The 18,118-nt window shown below is 39.7% G+C and overlaps 1 long non-coding RNA gene across 1 annotated transcript; it reads right to left on the bottom strand.

Annotated features, from left to right (window-relative positions):
* Positions 1–1,987: 1,987 nt before the first annotated feature.
* On the bottom strand, positions 1,988–17,252 carry LOC149317980 (uncharacterized). The gene is made up of 3 exons (XR_016279768.1): positions 17,176–17,252; positions 3,173–3,288; positions 1,988–2,393 (listed from the first exon to the last, which is right to left on the bottom strand). It is a non-coding gene; the product is annotated as an uncharacterized LOC149317980 (long non-coding RNA).
* Positions 17,253–18,118: the final 866 nt, after the last annotated feature.

Here is an 18,118-nt window from a genome sequence, read left to right as displayed (position 1 = left end):
GCAAGAATATCATGGGGGACCTAGTAGGTATGTCTGAAAAAGGCCACCATTTGAAGTTCTCTTTTGCTTGTAATTTCGTAGCCATATGCAATGCCTTTTTAGCTGTTGGCATGACGTGTACTCTGCTTGTAGGCTGTCTACAGAAGATTGGACATGGAAGGTTGGAGAAAGCTGGTGGGCATCACCTCAGTCCACTGGTCACCTTCCTTGATGTGTTATCTGTACAGGGCAATGTGTGTGTGTGTATGTGTCTAGCATAAATAAAAGACTGAAAAATGTTCAAGATTGGAAGTTGACTTCCCTTTCTTGCGGTAGTCCCATTATTTCAAATAAAATTGAAATGTAAAAGAAAAACAGATTTTGACTGATTTAAGCCTCTATGTTATCTATTTGGTTGCAAGTGGAGCTTAACAAGAACATTTGTTAGAATTTCTTATTAGTTAGAACTTCTACAACCAAATAAAACATGGTACAGTTAAGAATATATATTTTAAAATTAAAATAAATAAACAAATAAATATGCTAAAAACACAAAATTAAAACAGTGTGTGTGTGTGTGTGTGTGTATAGAGAGAGGGGGGGAGAGAGAGAGCGCACACAGCCTCTATATATATATATATATATATATATATATATATACACACACATACATACACACACATATATATACATATATATCCTTCTGCCACACACAATGATAAACCAAAGGGCTACCCAAATAAGAAGGTGTTTTATCAGTAGAAATGTTTATTGATTAGCCCTTAGGCCATTTCAAAATAACACAAAATAACACTAAAACAAGTAAAACACACTATAAAATCCTATAGAAATTCTATAGCAATTAGAGAAGAGCTAAAGTGTAATAACACAGAAACAGTTTTATCAGTAGAAAGACAAGAGAAGGGAGCCAGGGGGATGTTTGCCTTCAAACAGCTCTGCTGGTTCATTGCTAAAAAAATATTACAGATATAGTATAGGATTTCAGTGATGTATTCATTGATTAAACTTATATCTTGCCTTTTTCATAACATGAGACTCACAGCTGCTTATAAAATACACTGCGTTAAAATGAAACATGTTAAGGACATGTCTATATGGTTAAAATGAAGCAGAATTTCCCTCTTCTCACGGCAACCCGTTTACACAATGCAGGACCAAAGTGTGGACTGTCTTCATGACAGAAGGCTGGCTCTGCACCAAATCCACCCTTTTCCTCCCTTAAACTGGTTTAAAATAATTTACCTTACTCCATAGCAATGCCAGGAGGTTGTTTATATGTGCATCTGGCTGCATCACCTGCAATTGCCACTACTGGCATAAGTTCCTCCTTCCAAGTTCACAATGAGGCACCCAGCCATGTGGTCAATGCCAGGTGCTTCATTTCTGGTGATGCTACCGACTGCAGAGGTAATGGGGGGAATCCAGGGCAACTCTAGTCCCGAATACACTGGGAGCAGCCCATTCTGGCCAATATAGATAAGCCCTAAAATACTGTATGGTACAAAGGTTTTTTTAAAAACCACACACACAATGTTATTAAAATAAATTTTATAACATTTAAAAAAATAATTAAAACATAAAGCTCACGTTGATAACCAGCACTTTGAATTCTGCTCAGAGGAAAACTGGTAGCCACTGGAACTGTTACAACAGCAGGGCTGTGTGTTTCCTGTAACCAGCTTCATAATCTAGACACAGCTTTTGGACCCACTGAATTTCCAAACGCAATACCGTGTTAATAATAATAAAATTTATTTTCATTATTACAGTGTTACAGTAATCCAAACATAATGTAATCAAGGTATGTTTTACCATGGTCAGATCTAACATTTCCAGGAATAGGTACAGCTGCTGCACTAGCTTTAACTATACAAATGCAACCCAGACTGATACAGAAACCTTGTCCTTCAGGCTCATGGCTCAATCCTGGAGAATGCCCAAGGTAGAAACCTGAGATTTTATGGTGGAATAACCCTTATACCTTGATCTGTCTTATCTGGATTATTAAAATTTCTTTGCCCTCATCCAGTGCATTACTGATGAAAGACCCTGGTTTAGCATGTAAACAGCTTCCTTTGAATTAGATGGAAAGAAGAGATCTAGTTGAGTGTCATCGACATACTAGTGACACTGAAACCATAAACTCTGAATAACTTCTCCTAGCAGTTTTGTGTATGTTTGAAACAGCATGTGAGACAAAAGTAAGTCCAAGAGTATCTGACCAAAGTATCAAGAAGACATCCCCCAACACCAATTTCTGCCTCAGTGCACCTCTCCAAGGAGAGGCAGTGTAAAACAAGGGAGGTGGTCAAGCAGAACTAAGAGAACTCCAAAATTCCCAGAATAGGTCATCCACCAGGTGATCAAAAGCTGTCTCCCTCTTATAACCAGGCCTGAAGATTGAAATAAATCTAATTAATTTATTTAATTCAGAAACCAGATGGAAAGCTACACATATTCCATAACCTTTCCACAAAATGATTTATTAGAAAGTGGCCAGTAATTCTTAAGTATGATGGGATTTGTATGTATGTGTGTTCTTTCAGTATGGCCAGAACCCTGCCTTGCTGTAGCAAAGCATTCACAACTCTCTTACCTATTTGGGAAGCTTTTATAGCCAAAAAGGGCATGGATCCAACATGAATGTGGCACAGAGATGCCGTAATCCCAGTCTGGCTGGATTTTACCCAGATTCTGGGCATGCCACTTGATGATTATTGACCATCTTCTGGCACAGATTCCTCCTTTTTTTGTTTTCTTTTTTAAAGTAAATGTCTAGCGGCCCTTGAAGGAGCCAAAACATGGGGCAAAAAGTGGAGGCACTTTTCTGTGGTATTGTTCAGTGATAAACAAGTCTGTCCCTGCCTTTCACCTATGATGGAAGGAAAAATAAACCATGCAGGGGTGAGGTGAAGGAAGGAGTATGGGGGAAGGGAATGCAAGGTGTGCAAACCACGACATGCAAGAAACAAAGGTTTGTGTATGTATTGAAATGGCGTGAAATGAGCCAAAAGAGTACATAGAAGAGAAAGGAAAATGAAAGATTATGAATAGCAGAGTGCAAGAAGAAAGGGGCCTTCTTGTACTTGTATGGTAGGTTTGCAGAGAGTTAGTGGTAGGCAATGGTACTGTACATGGTAAATTCCACAACCAAGCAGAGATCTGAACGTACCTTTATTTGATCTGCCTATTCTGCACTAAGGAGCTCTGCTCTTAATACACCGCTTCTCTGCTATGTGGATCCTCTTCTTAACTTTTCCATCCCAGTAACTGAAACTTTGTGAAGTGCTAGACAAGAGAGAGGGGGAAGCACTCAGGGCATTATAGAAAGCTTAACAACAGTAAAGCAAGAATGACAGGATTTTCAGACCACTGAAAGATTATCTTCTTTACATGTTTAACTCTCATCATGAGTAGATTGTTGAGTTGTATGTCCCTGCTTTTTCAAGAGACATTTAGGATGTCAAATGCTGCAACAAATTAATTTGCAAGATAGAGGCATAAAGAAGGATTCCATCCCAAGGCACTGCTGTGAAACCTTTTCAAAGTGGCAGTCACACACACAGTCATTTATTTAAAGGAGGAGATCTACTAAAGCAGAAGGAAGAATGCACGAGCAATAAAAAAATTATCTAGTTGAGATTATAACAACATGATTCAACATGGTGCATACTCAAGGTATAGAATTCACCACAACAGAATGTACAGATGGCAGCAACATGGATTGTTTTTAAAAAGGACTGAATAAATTCATGGAGGATGGGTCCACAAATGGACCTACTAGTTAGGATGGTTATATGTCAGCTTCATTCAGAGGCAGTACGTATCTATAAATCTGTTGTTGAAGAGCACAAATGTAATGGTTCTATGGTCCTGATCCACTCAGTTCTCAGTCCAACTAAGGCTTGAGGTTATGTCAAAATGGAACAAAGTCACAAGTGCACAAAACAATATTTTGTTGGTTACATAAACAGGATAAAGCAATAAAAACCAAGTGAAAGGCAAGGTTAGCTCCCATCACTTAGTTCATCCAAGCAATCCTTCTTCACAGCTGCTGTTCACCAGGGTTCCCATATTGAACTAGACACTGCCCCAAAAGACTGGTTTTTTGGTTGGGACCACAAGTGAATTCACTCCTCCTTCTCTCTCATTCTAGAAAAAAACTTTCCCAGGCTAGATTGTATAAGAGATCACTCCATCCTAATAAACGAACATTTCCCCAGGCATTCTAAGATGAACATTTTTTATCCATCCCTACAGAATGAGCTACACAGGTAGCTACACAGACAGAAGCGACTCTTGCCAAACTAATATATGTCAACAAATATGGAAAACAAAACAGTGGCCAACAGACTAGAAATGATCAACATACATCTCCATGTGAAATTTCTGAACTCTCTTCAAAAGCAGCCTCACATAGAATGTGATACAGTAATGGAAACAGGATGTAACTAAGGCATGTGTTACTGTGGCCAAATCAGAAATCCCAATTTTGTTTTGCATCAAAAGGCAGTCATTTTGGTGTTGCTTTATTGTCATCGCACAGCATATTAGAGACCTGATCTGAGTTAAGGGTGAGGAAGCAATCTGTTGGTCTTTATGTTTCTGGCTCTTATGGCTATATGGTTGTCCCAACTAGTGATTATGTGGCATTGCCTTTTTCAGTGGTACTAAAAACCAAAATGGGTCCACAGAAGGTTGATGGTACCATACCATTGGTATCTCTGGGTTAGATGCTTTCAACGCTGGAGCTGACTTTTTCTATGGTGGACTTTCCTTCTTTGGAGCTTTTTAAACAGAGGCTGGATGGCCATCTGTTGGGGGTGCTTTGATTGTGAGTTCCTGCATGACAGAGGGTTGGACTGGATGGTCCTTGTGGTCTCTTCCAACTCTATGATTCTATGATTAAATCTAATTCTCTAAACAAGGATGGGTTTTTGCAGAAAGATACTAAATCTCACTTTTGCCCAGTTGCGTTGAGCCTTCACAGAACTGAGGCTTAACATGTTTGATTCAGCTGAAAGAGATGGGAGGCTTAAAAAAGTCCCGAAAAATGAACAGAGGTGTATTGCTGGCTGCCCCTACTCAGAGGATTTGGTACATTATTTAACCTGTTGCCCTTTGTATAAAGATCCTAGGGAGCGTTTTATTTTACCTTTAATCAATAATAAAATCTTTTCGAACTCTCAAAAAAAAAGTACTTTACCTCCTTATGGACACAGGTAAATATGTGACCTGGCACGTAGCGTTGTTTGCCCTTTCTGCTAAAAAGACTAGGGCGAAATACATAGTAGAGATTGCTGTTTTCTATAATGGGGATAATTTGATCTAAAAGGGTCCAACTGTGAATTTTAACATATTCATGTTATCTAAGTTATCCACAGTTGATAATGTTAAACTTTTGCTATTTAATACAATTTGTTGTATATTGTTTTTACAGAAATTTTATGCGTATAGTATTATTACTTTGATTTTTGCAATGGCCATTGGTCAAAAACAATAAAGAGTGATTGATTGATAGATACTAAATCAGTGGAAGCTGCTGGTTCATAGGGCCCAAACAGACATGGCAAAATAAAGCTGTTTCGGGTCACTTTGAAGGTATTGCATACTGTTTAAATGATACATGCATCTTAAGAAGCCAGAAGCTGCGTCAAAGCTGCACTCCACTGGAGCATGGCTTTGGCATGGCTTCTGGCCTCTTAGGACACATACGCCATTTAAACAGCACACTTCCAAAGTGGCCCGAAGCAACTTTATTTTGGCTTGTCTGTTTGGGCCCTTAGCCATCTGATCAGCAGTTTTTAAGATGCAAAATTATATTGCAAAGACCTTGTGTCCTTCTTCTGAGGCAAAGCAAACACTTAACACAGTTGTTGGAAGCTGCAATATTTCCTCCACATGAGGTGAACAATTTGAAAAGTTCTTTAGAGACCATTTCCAAAATGGAGATCAAGGGGTGTGGAATTCAAAATACTGTCAAAGACAAAAAGGAGATGCGAAGAACTAAGAAGACAAAGAATAGAAGCGCAGGGGGTGGGGAGATGTAATTCAGCAAGTGACCACAGTTCTGGAAAAGAAAATGCTCCCTGCAGTGCTAAGAGCATGGTGGACAAAAATGAACTGAAGGCAGCAGCTTAGCACACCCAGGCATATGAGCTGGTGACTGGGGTGGGGTTCCTGCCAAAAACCTACTCACAAAGTTCTGTGCAAGGCTGTGCCCATGCACAAGACACATATGTGTAAGTCACAGATTCTAGAGAAACAACAACATTCTGGGGTGTGTGTTCATTCCCTTGAAGTAATCATAGGAGCCAGCAATGCAAAGAGTGCAGGTATGTGTAAGGGTGGATAATATCTATCATCTTGAAAAAGGGAACTTACCTCTCTCCCAGTGCTAAATAGATGGTAGTAATTTTGCAACAGATTCCTTCATGACAGTTGTCACCATAGGTACCAACTGGTTAGGAATAGTTAGATATGAACTGGTTAGGAATAGTTAGATATGAAACGCTCTGTATAGATTATCAAAAGTAATTAAATAAACAATCAGCCACTCCATATATCAGGCCAGGATTATTATCATGCTTTCAATTGAGTTTGGAAACTGAGGCCAAGAACATTTTTCCAGCACATGTTTACCTCATCCTTACAAAATTGAGGGAGAAGGTGTGGTGACATAAGACAGTGGTGGGATAAATCAAGCTCTCACCATGCAGCTTTCAGCTTACTCTATTGATATGTAATTACATGCAAAATGTGGGGAAATAAATCCACCGCAGAGAGATAGCGTGATGTAGTGGTTTGAAAGCTGGACTGCAGCTCTGGAGATCAGAGTTTGAATCCCTGCTCGGCTATGGAAACCCATTGGTTGACTGTGGGCAAGTCACACTCTCTCATCCTCTGAGGAAGGCAAAGCCAACCTCCCTCTGAACAAATCTTGTTAAAGAAAACCTGTGATAGGTTCATTTTAGGGTTGCTGTAAGTCAGAAATGACTTGAAGGCATACAGTGTGTGCAAACAGTGTATGCATCATGCTGTAGAAATAATACAGTTTGACAACACTTTAAGTGCTGTAACTCTGTTCTATGGAATCCTGGGATTTGTCATTTAAAATGGCCTTTAACCTTCTCTGGGATTTGTTGTTTAACATGATCTTTAACCTTCTCTGCCAAAGAGTTGTTGGTGCCTCACAATACTACAAATCAGTCTGTAAGATGGAGCCATAGCAGTTAAAGTGGTGTCAAACTGCAATATTTCTGCAGTGTAGATGCACCTAACAACAAAAACCCACTGCAAGACATTACATATGACCAGAGAAAAGGAGATGACCTATAATGTTATAGGTTTAGCAGCAGATCATATATTCTACATGTGTAAGCTCACAGGTTCAGTGAGTTCCTGACACTGATTTTAAAAAGGTGAGAAAGCAAGTGATACGGAGGATCTTTCATCTAAACTCTTGGACAGAAACTGTCAGTCAGCATAGAAGAACAGTGGGGAACACAAGAACATTCCAGATGTTGATGGACTGTAACACCCATCACTCCTAGCCAACATAGTGAGGAATGATGGAGAGTGCAGTTTAACGTCATGCAGAAGACCAGACATTCCCCATCCCTTGGCTACACAGTAGTGGGGCAGAGGGACAAATGGTGTGACCTGCCTCCCTCCAGTTCTACTTTAGGCAAAAATTGGCCTCAGCAACATGTGTATGCATGCAGTGGTTCTCAACATTTTCCCTACTCTTCCTCTGCACCACCAAACCCTAATCATCTAGATCCTGTGGTGTTGATGGCATACTTTTGGGGTATGGGTGAGATTTTGAAACAGAAATGGTACACGATAAAGAATTCATTGCTCAAAAATGTGGATCCCCCAAAACACTGGCATGCAACATATAGTTTGCCCCCCAAGCATTAAGGCATCTCTCTCTGTCTTTCTGTGTTTTTAAGAGTTAAAGAAATGTATCACTCTTACTGATTTGGCAGATTCTTCAGTTTAGGTTACAAGGAGGGATAAATCAGCAGTGAAAGTCCACAAGACTTTATCCTAATTTTATCAGATTACTTCCTCCCAAACTCTCCTTTTGAAGTGCTCTTCAACAGAAGAACAAATGGAGAAGACTTCAATGCCTCATATAGCTGAAAGCTTCTCCCCGGGGTAATTGAAATATTTCTTATCAAAGGATTGATAAGATCAGGTTGCAGCTTCAACAAAGAAGAAACAGATAAAGCCAAGTGGAAATCGGTAAGACAGCGTTGGTGGCACAGGCCTATTGAAGATGGTGGAGCTAATTAGAATCTGTAACTCAGGACATTCCATTACATGCTGGGCAAATGACCCTGTAAGTTTCAAGTCTATCTGCTACATATATATATATATATATATATATAGAGAGAGAGAGAGAGAGAGAGAGAGAGAGTTCAGATGTAAAAATAATAATGTGGCTGATGGATTCTGTATCCTTGAATGGGCATTACCAACCAGAGGCCTGAGATCTGGCAAATGTCTTTTAAATAAAGTCCCTTTGAGTTCAATATATGCATCTATCTTCACCACTTTTTAAAGTCCATCTTCTAAAAAATTCACACAGAGCTTTCTGAGAGGCAATGTTCAAAAGAAATGGGAGAGGGAGGGGGAGCAATGAAACATAACAAAGTTTTACATTTTTTAAAAAAAAATGCAATTGGATGAAAATTTTGATTGAAGACATTGAGCTAGTTTAAGTTGAGGTTGTGTTATGGTTAAAAAAAGTATTGATGAAATGTATTAAAAAAAAAAGCAGCAATGTACCCAGGGAATGTTTAAATTACAGCAGGATGCAGCCCTTACTGTACCTGTAATTCAAACTGAGAGATGCGTGGAGGATTCCAAATTGCTTCTCTATAGGAATACTTGCAGGGTTCAGGAGGATTTTTTTAAAACTCATATCCAGATACAGAGATAATATCAAAGTTTCTGCTTGTCAAAGTAGTCCCTTTGTGCCAGTGTTAAATCAAATGCGTCCAAATGACACATCCCTGCATATAGAACTTGGAGGTTTGGATACAGATCCTGTTATTTCTTTAGATTTCCTTCACGGTTTACCCCTCAGCTGTCCAAAAGCAAAGTGCTAATTATACCCCTGACCTAACAATGTTATGGCCATAAGTACTTTTGTATTGACTTCTTCATTTCAGAGATCAGAAGGCCCTACTCAGTTGTCATTACTGGCTGACCTTAGTTCAGAAATTCAAGCATCAGTGCGAAAACAAAATGCTTTATTCAGAAAACTTAACCATGGCAATGTTGTTAGGACTAACACAGTTTCTGTTTACTCAGTATATTAAAGCACAAAGCAATTCTAACTCTTTTGTGAAGTCAAGTCCCATGCCAATCACAGATGCTGGCGAAACGTCAGGAAGAAAATCTTCTAGAACATGGTCACATAGCCCGAAAAACCCACAAAAAACTATGGATGCCGGCCATAAAAGTCTTCGACTTCACATCAAGTCCCATTTGTTTCCAAACCAAAACATTCCTTTCCCTGGACTGCCCTGCTTCCCCTCCAGGCATTTCCATGGAACTGACCTTGACAGGCCCTGATGCATATTTCCTCTCCTTCACATTTGTTCATTACCCAACTCCAAGGAACATAAAAAATCTCTTCTTCCCAGCAACACCAAAGGTATGGCACAAAATTATGTGTCCAGAGGAGGGTAACCAAAATGGTGAAAGGTCCGGAATCCATGCCCTGTGAGCAGCTGAATATGATTAGCCTGGGGAAGAGAAAGCTAAGAGATGTTTTGATAGCCCTGTTTAAAAAATCCTCATATTGAGGATGGAGCAAGTGTGTTTTCTGTTGCTCCAGAGACTAGGACACAGAACAATGGATAGAAACTACAGGAAAAGGGATTCCAGCTCAACATTAGGAAGAACTAAGAGCTGTTCAACAGTGGAACACACTCCCTTGGAGGGTGATGGAGTCTCCTTCTTTGGAGATTGTTAAACACAGGCTAGATGGTGATCTGTTGAGGACAGTATTATGTACATGTTAAATAGTATAGGGGAGAGGGCAGAAACCTGAGAGGCTCCACAGGCCAATGGCTAAGGAGCCAAAGAGAAAACTTCTATCACCACTTATTTGCCTCACCCCTGTAGAAAGGAAGAGAGCCACTGTAACACAGTGCCTCCAAGGCTCATCCCAGCAAGGGTCCAGAAGGATACTATGGTGAATAATATCAACAGTTCTTGGGAAGGCCAAAAGAGCCAAGGAGGACACACTTTCCCTGTCCAGTTCCTGGCACTGGTTGTCCAACAAAGTGACTACAGCTTTCTCCATAACCAGGCCTCAGGCCAAATGTTCCATCTATAGTCAACCATAAATTGACCTAGTCAAGAGCAGGTTTTAGAACCAAAATTAAGGATCATGGATAAGTCAAGAGGAAAACCTAGGAGCATGAAACAAAGGATCTAAAGCAGTGGTTCTCAACCTTCCTAATGCTGCAACCCTTTAATACGGTTTCTCATGTTGTGGTGACCCCCAACCATAAAATTATTTTTGTCTTGGTTCCCAGGACCATCAGAAATATGTGTTTTCCTATGGTCTTAGGCGACCCCTGTGAAAGGGTCATTCGACCCCCAAAGGGATCGCAACCCAGGTTGAGAACCGCTGATCTAAAGGATGAAGCAAAGCAAAACAATGCCAAAGAACTTACAAAATTCTAGCAGAAATAATTGTTTGTATTCATACTAAAGGCTGGATTGAAGAGATAGTAGGAGGCATCACTGTTTTCAGGACAGATTACACTCTTCCCTTTCACCAGAGGATGGTTCCTTTTTAAACAGGCCATACAGACAGGCAAGAAACACCAGCATCGGGGTGGAGTGAGGGCATGACGACTGATGGCCGACTGCCCCAACTCCACGTCAATGCTGGCATCACACCACCTGCCCGACCAGATGGTATGCTGTGCCAATGAAACAGGGAAAAGCCACCACCTCAGTAGCAAGGGCAGCTTTTTGCCAGCTGCAAAAGAAGTGGCTTTCTGCAGCCCTGATGCGACGCTCAAAGAGGTGGCAGCAAGTTGCTCCTTTGGGACCATCTATTTAGCCCCAAAGTTCAGTACTTACATTGAGCTGTGGATAAGGTGATACAGCTTTTTGAGATCAATATTTTGGACTAAAATTCCAGTAGGCCATTGGTATCAATAGATGGTTGAATCCATGGATATGGAGGGCTGACTGTATTTAAATTATAGTAATTATTATTAATTTTTCATCTAGACATACATATTAGTATAAGCAAATTTTATGAACATGTGTCTTCTTTTGCCTATGGCCACCCTATTCAGCACTCAACAAATAACAGGGATTGGAAAACAAAAGAACCTAAGTTCACTACCATTTTTTGTGGCATACTAATTTTTGAAGAGTAATTAATAGCTTTTCATGACCTATACAATCAAATGCTTTGCTAGAATCTATAAAGCAAAGGCTGATTTTCTTCAAAAATTCATTAGTATATTCCATTATCCAACATGTGTTTGCAATATGATTCCCATGCCTTCTTCCATTTCTGAATCTAGCTGGGACATCTCATAATTCTCACTCTCTATATGGTAAAGGCCTATGTTGTAAAATTTTAAACATCACGTTGCTTGCATGGTGGATAAATGCTGTTATCTGATTACTGCAATCCCTAGTGTTTCTTTTCTTGGGGACTAGAATGAATATTATGTTTCTCCAGTCTGTAGGCTATTGTTTTGTTTCCCATATTTTCTGATAGATTTTTGTTAGAACCACAGTAGATTCTGTCAATATATACAGTCAGCCCTTCTTATACATGGATTTTTTATACACGGATTCAAGCATACACGATTTGAAAACGTTCAAAAAAGTATAAATTTCAAATATCAAACCTTGATTTTCCATTTTTTATAAGGGGCACCATTTTGCTATGTCATTATATTTAATGGGACTTGAGCATACATAGATTTTGTTATACATGGGGGATCTTGGAACCAAACCCCAGCATATAACAAGGGTCCACTGTGTGTCTGTGTGTGTGTGTGTGTGTGTGTGTGTGTGTGTATGGAAATATAGATACTACCTTTGCATAAAAATTAGACAGATTGATTAGTAGATGACAGAACGAATTCTAAACATAGGCGCGTTACAGACCGCCGGATTGTGGCAGTCTGCTGCCGCCGCTGGTTGCTGCATCTGGGAACTGCAGCAGCCAAACGGCGCGGTTCCCGGATGCAGCAAAGAAGGAGCACGAAAATCGCGCTCCTTCTTGCAGCCCGGAAGAGACGCCATGAGGTGCTAGTCGCGCAATCGTGGCGTCACTTCCGCCACGCGACGTGCGGACGCAGAGCATCCATTACGTCAAAATGGCAGCAGCCGTGTGGAACAACCGCCACCATTTGTTACGGGTCTCAGTCCGTGCTAGGGTTAGGGGCGTCTGGAAGAGACGCCCCTTTCTAACCCTAGCACGGACTGAGTCTGTCCTAGGGTGCCCGTATGTAATGGGCCATAGGAAACTATAGATTAGTCACTTGGAAGTCTGTAATATTTAATCATATGTCCTTTTTTGTTTACCTTTAGGTTAGATTATATGTTTATGTATATGATGTCTGATGTATTTTTTTTTGTTGTGTCTGTTTGTGTAGGTATTTGTATGTGATGTATGTAATGCATGTTAATGTTTGTTTTTAAGACATCAATAAAATGTTCTTTTAAAAAAAAAAAAGAACCACAGTAGATTCTGTCTCTGTAGAATGAAGCAGTCATCTCTTTGGTTGACTGAAGAATGTGTTTGTAATAAACAAACTGTTGGACTCACAAAATTCCATCAGTCGCCCTCCTGCTTCATTCCTTGATCCCAGACCAAATTCGCCTACAATATTTGTTTCTACTCTATTTATTATTTTGTGTTCCAATCAACTGTGATTACCAACATATTCTGTTTTGATGTGTGATCAATTTCCTTCTGGACTGCAAGGTTGAATCTTTCTATTTCTTCCTCTTCTGCTTCTGTAGTTGATGCATAAACCTGGATTATGGCTATTACTGCATATTGATGGATTTCCCCAGACATTTTATTGACATTATTTGATCAGACTTTGCATTATATCTCTTTCTGCTCTTGCTATACCTCTCTTCTCTATTAATACCACCCCATTTCTTCTTAGATTTTTATTTCCTGAGTAAAACTCTATCCAATTATTTGATCAAAATGCCCTATTCCTGCCCACTTTAGCTTGCTCTCCAATACTACAATATTTATACGTTCCATTTCTTTCTTTCTTTTTACAATATTTAGTTCCCTTGAGTCATGCTTCTCTCATTCCATATTAATTTGATATAATATGTAATAATAATATGTGTTGTGCAGCTTTGAACTTTCATCTCTCAGCACGTCAACAAGATTGGGCTTAACTGCCCTTTAAGTACCAGATCTTGTCTAATCTTGGTAGCTAAGCAGGATCAGGTCTGGTTAGTACTTAGATGGGAGACTGCCAAGGAATACAAGCTGCTATAGGCTATATTTCAGAAGAAATCCAAGCAAACCACTTCTGAGTTTCCCTTGTCTAAGAAAGCCCTATGAAATCCATGGGGTCACCATAAGTCAATAAATGTCTTGAAGGCACATCAGTACATAGAAAGGGGCTGCACTGGGGAAAGGAAGGATGAATAAAGTTCTGAAAGTACTGTCGAAGGGTACCAAATATTTAGTGCGTTAAAAGGTTATGTATAATTGTCAATGATATTTTTTGCTTTGCTCTTCCATTTCTTACCTTTTCAGCTTCTTTTATTGTTGCACTGATCTGTATTTCCTTTTGTCCTGTTCTTCCTCATTGTCCGGTTCATTTCTGCTTTCTCATATCTCTCTTTTCTCCTACTCTCATTAGTCTTCTATTGGCCTAGTTGTTTTGATAAAGTTTTAATGTATTTAGTGTATAAAACTGGACCATTTATCTCCTATGGTCTTCACTAACATTTCCCACACAGAAAAGGGAATTTTGTTGAAAGTACAACTTCTGCATAGCTGGAGAAAAATCCTAGTAATAAAGATAGAGTCTGAAAATACAGTAAGCATGTGCAACTATGGAATGTGGTACAATTGGTGTGTGGAGCAATTTATTTTTTTGGCCAAGTAGTATCTGCAGAATTGGAGTGCATGTTTTTAACATATTTGGTGGACAACCTGGAATGTTTGACAGTAGTGTGAATACCAATTAATATTTTAAAACAATCATTTCACACTACACAATATAGTGCTATGGTTCCACTTTAATTGCCATAGCAACATACTATGAGATCCAGAGATGTGAAGTTGAGAGAGAGTAGTGCTTATAATTCTCAGCTAGAGAACTTCAATGCCTCACCAAACTACAAATCCCAGGATTCCATAGGAAGTTGCCATGGCAGTTAATACACCGTGGTGTAATGGTTTGACTGTTGGACTATAACCCTGGTGAACAGGGTTCGAATCCCAGCTCAGCCATGGAAACCACCTGGGTGACCTTGGGCAAATCACCATCTCTCAGCCTCAGAGAATGGCAATGGCAAACCTCCTTTGAAGAAACATGTCAAGACAACCCCACAATATGTTTGCTATAGAGTCATTATAAATCGGAAATGACTTGAAGATACACCACCATCACCACCACAACAATGTGAAAAAGTCCAAAGATTTGCAACAGTGCTTAACTATGCTTGGGGCCTTGCAAACATCTTTGGCAGTGTTGCCAATTTCTGGGGAATTCCTTGGAATCTGGGGAATTAATTTCTTTCCGGGGGATTTTGACTGGTAAATATTGGGGAATTCTGGGGATTTGGGATTTTGATAAAACATTCCAGAGAATATCTTCGAGGCTGGTTGGCAATTTTCTCTGGACATCCTTAACTCTGTGAGAACAGGCTTCAGGTGTCCAGGATTAACAGAAAGATAATCTGTCTATGCTGAGAGGCAAGGTTTTTAAAAAGTTTCTTTACCAAAACCGGAGCCCAGTGAGAAACAATGTGGTATAGTGGTTTGATTGTTGGACTATGACTCTGGAGACCTGGGTTCAATTCTCAGCTCAGCTATGAAATGCACTGGGTGATCTTAGGTAAGTTGCATGCTCTCAGTCTCAGAGAAAGGCAATGGCAAACTTCCTCTGAACAAATCTTGCCAAGAAAACCCCATGATAGGCTCACCTAGGGTTCACCATAAGTCATAAAAAAGCTTTCTGTAGTTTTTTTGGGCTGTGTGTCTGCGTGCTGGAAGAATTTCATACTGACGTTTCACCTGCAAGTGTGGCTGGCATCTTCAGAGGGTGTCAGTCACAGTTGCAGGATCAACATCAGGGATAAATTCTTCCGGAATGAGGCCATGCAGCCCGAAAAAACCCACAGACAACCATGCTGGCTGTGAAAGCCTTTCATTTCACAGTTATAAATGGCTTAAATGCACACAACAACAACAAACTGGAGACCAGGGTTCAATTTCCAGCTTGGCCATGGAAACCTACTGTGTGTGATCTTGGACAAGTTGTATGATCTCAGCCTGAGAGGAAGGCAAACCTCCTCTGAATAAATCTTGCTAACAAAAACACCATGATAGGTTTACCTTAGGGTCACCATATGCCAGAAATGACTTGAAGAGAGTGCTCAACAATGGCTCCTTTTCATCCTGGAGAGAAGTGATCCCACAGGGTCCTGTCCTGGGCCCAGTGCTATTCAACATCTTTATCAGTGACTTGGATGACAGAATTGGGGGCACACTCATCAAATTTGCAGACGACACCAAATTAGGAGAAGTAGCTAATACCCCAGAGGACAGGATCAAAATTCAAAATGACGTGAATAGACTAGAAAGCTGGGCCAAAACTAACAAAATGTAATTCAACACAGAGAAATGTAAGGTACTGTACTTAGGGTGGAAAAATGAAATGCACAGATTTAGGATGGGGGACACCTGGCTGAATGAAACTACGTGTGAAATGGATTTGGGAGTCCAAGTAGACCACAAGTTGAACATGAGTGAACAATACGATGCGGCAGCTAAAAAGGCCAATAGAATTTTAGGCTGCATCAATAAAAGTATAGTGTCAAGATCAAGGGAAGTAATAGTGCCACTCTATTCTGCTTTGGTCAGGCCCCACCTGGAATATTGTGTCCAATTCTGGGCACCACAATTCAAAAAGGACATTGAGAAACTGGAGCGTATCCAAAGGAGGGCAACTAAAATGGTGAAGGATCTGGAAACCATGCCCTATGAGGAATGACTTAGGGAGCTGGGGATGTTTAGCCTGGAGAAAAGAAGGTTAAGATGTGATATGATATTCCTGTTTAAATATTTGAAGGGAAGTCATATTGAGGAGGGATCAAGCTTTTTTTCTGCTGCTCCAGAGAACAGGACACGGAGCAATGGATGCAAGCTACAGGAAAAGAGATTCCACCTGAACATTAGGAGGAACTTCCTGACAGTAAGGGCTGTTCGACAGGGTAACATACTCCTTCCCTAGAGGTCTTTAAACAGAGGCTTGATGGCCATCTGTCGGGGATGCTTTGATTGAGAGTTCCTGCATGGCATGGTGTTGGAATGGATGGCCCTTGTGGTCTCTTCCAACTCAATGATTCTATGATTCTATGAAGAAGGCACAGCACACACACGCACAAACTTCACATTGCTGTCCATGATAGGATAAATGATAACTAGAGATGAGAAATCAAGTGAAGGTCATGCACATATTAACCAAGACTAATGGGAACATTAGTGACAGGGATGACAAAACTGTATAGATACTTTTGCACTGTTTCTTAACACTGTCCTGTATCAGTATGTTCGTTCTCTGTGTTGTGCCACACTCCTGATACAAATTACTGATGGCTGCTAACTGTAATGCAGTCAAGCCACATGTACTTGAACTTCTCAGTTTTATTTCACTGAAGTCAATTTGGGATGATCCAGATTACGGCTGCAATAATCCTTTTCCTAGGGCAGTAACCATTATCCTTTAGGACTGGACAAACCCTTCTGCATGCAGAACATATGAAAAATCTGCAAACCCTGAGGATCAGGCTGTCTGTTGGTTTAAAACCTAATATTTCAACTTAACAGGGCTGTGCACGAAACTATTTAAGTCATAACTGATGTACATTAATGTAAATGTATGTTGGGCTTTGTATAATCAATATTACCTTTGCTGGCTTCTCTGTTCCTCTTCCCCCTCCAGTAACCCTTTCCCTTTTTTTCCAAGCTGCAGTAACCAGTCATCGTATCAGCCTGTGAATATACTTTGCCTTTTAAACACCACACAGTGAATATTTCCAGCACAGTTTTAGTCAGGCAAATACACATTCAGATTGTAACGGGCCGAGCCAAGTCTTGTTATCATTATTGACCAGAACGATGAAGAATATTCCAAATATAGACTTGCTTGTGTTTTTCATGGCCCTACATCAATTGCTTTTGAAATTAGCAGAATCTCAACAGAGTCAAATAACTTCAAGATATTATATTTTCAAATGAAGAGTACCCATCACTATTCTATTGTGAGTTTGCCTTTGTGTAACTTGTGGCTTTCTCCACTGGGAAAATCTAACTTAATGGGCTGATTGTATTGTAGGTGACATTTTGCTCTCTTGCAGTAACATCCCCCCCTTTAACATTTAGCTATTCAGTATTTTTATTATTATATATAATGGTGGGACTATAGTAATGTTGTTTAGGTTATTTTACCATGTATTTGACTTTTCAAAAGTACTTTGTGTTTAATATCTAAAATTTTCTTAAAGTTTAAAGTTTTGGGCTTTTAATGTTCTATGAAGTCATTTTTTATTGTTCATTTTTATAAAGTCTTTTGACAAAAGTAGTTTTCTGGGGGATAAACTATCAGGAAAACAGACTTGCATGTCAGCATGAATTTTCTGCTGTTACAAAAAGTTAATACAGGATGGCCTGATTCTTATAACTCCTAATTTTTTTTATCACTGCTAAGACTATTGATTTTGCAAAATAAACTCTACTACAAGTGACAAAAATAGTCACATAGCATAAGGGAAGCACACTGTATAAAAAGCAGAACACTTATATTTTTCCAGGTGCTGCCAGCTTTATTTAAATGTTTTATTTATTCATGTT

Source organism: Sceloporus occidentalis, unplaced genomic scaffold (assembly GCF_023333645.1).
Source record: "Sceloporus occidentalis isolate IW3139 unplaced genomic scaffold, rSceOcc1.0.p SCAF_2, whole genome shotgun sequence".
Taxonomy (NCBI): Eukaryota; Metazoa; Chordata; class Lepidosauria; order Squamata; family Phrynosomatidae; genus Sceloporus; species Sceloporus occidentalis.
Note: the sequence above shows the minus strand (reverse complement) of the source record. Positions and strands in the feature narration are given on the sequence as shown.